The following is a 957-nucleotide window of genomic DNA, read 5'->3' on the forward strand; positions in this document are numbered from 1 at the left end:
CTCCCCCCTCCCGGCCACCCTAGGCAGGCGAAACGGTGCTCCAAATCAGAGGCGGCCAATTCCTACTTAAGAAAATCACTGAGGTACCCGAGGTAATTAATGCCTTTGGAAGCCTTTCTTTGCACTAATTACTCCGTTGTAAATGACCATCATTAAGGCAATTGAAGAAAGCTTGAAGGGAAAATTTGATGTAGGAAGTGCAGTTAGTATTAATTAACCGTATGATCTCTTGGCAAGTGCAAGAACATCAAAGGCTGTAGGTGTTTACTTAGCTATAAGACTTTTATCAGCGGTGAAAGTCAATGTTTGCCCGTATTCGGTAGGTTTTGGTGTAAGGATAAGGGTCCGCAAAACATTTTGGTCCGTGTCTCTGAGGATCCTTTGGGGAGAGCTGCTAAACCAAGCACCTCGGGAGGGGGGAAAGTAGCGAAAGGTCCGAAATGCCCCTGGAAAAGAGCCCCTGGAAAAGAGGCAGGGGAGGCGCAGCGGCAAAGTTCTGCGCTCCTTTGAGTCAGAACGGCCGGGATGAGGGCAGGGCTGCTGGACTGCGGGCAGTTCGCGGGCAGGGGCATCAGCGCTTCTTGGCGCCCCAGCCTGCAAAGATGGTGCTCGTGTCTGGCCAGGAGTCTCCAGCAGCGGGCTCCGGTGTCTTTTAACGTTTGGGGAACGGGGAACGATTCAGCCCCTTTCGTGCAAGTTCAGTATCTCGCATCTTCTCCGAGATCTTCATCAGCGTCATCATCGCTTCCAAGCCCGGCTCGGGAGAGAGCAGACGGTCCGGTGGCTTACGGGCCGGGCCCCGCAGTCTGACCCAGCCCACGCTAGCTGTCCCTGGGATGAGCGAGGTGTGACTGGGAAGGGAGCGAGGGTCTCCCCCGTCACGCGTGGGGGCTTATTTTAAGTGTTTGCGGGAGCGGGCCCCTCGCTCCAGCCGGGCGGCGCAAGGACGGCCACTGC

General features: G+C 55.8%; 1 protein-coding gene across 1 annotated transcript in view; it reads left to right on the forward strand.

The window, feature by feature from the left end:
* The window catches only part of SHOX (short stature homeobox), a 13780-nt gene that overhangs the window by 6570 nt on the left and 6253 nt on the right, over positions 1-957 (forward strand). The gene's annotated exons all lie outside the window — the stretch shown is intronic.

The sequence above is a fragment of the Egretta garzetta genome, unplaced genomic scaffold (assembly GCF_000687185.1).
Source record: "Egretta garzetta isolate BGI_Z169 unplaced genomic scaffold, ASM68718v1 scaffold370, whole genome shotgun sequence".
NCBI classification, from domain to species: Eukaryota; Metazoa; Chordata; class Aves; order Pelecaniformes; family Ardeidae; genus Egretta; species Egretta garzetta.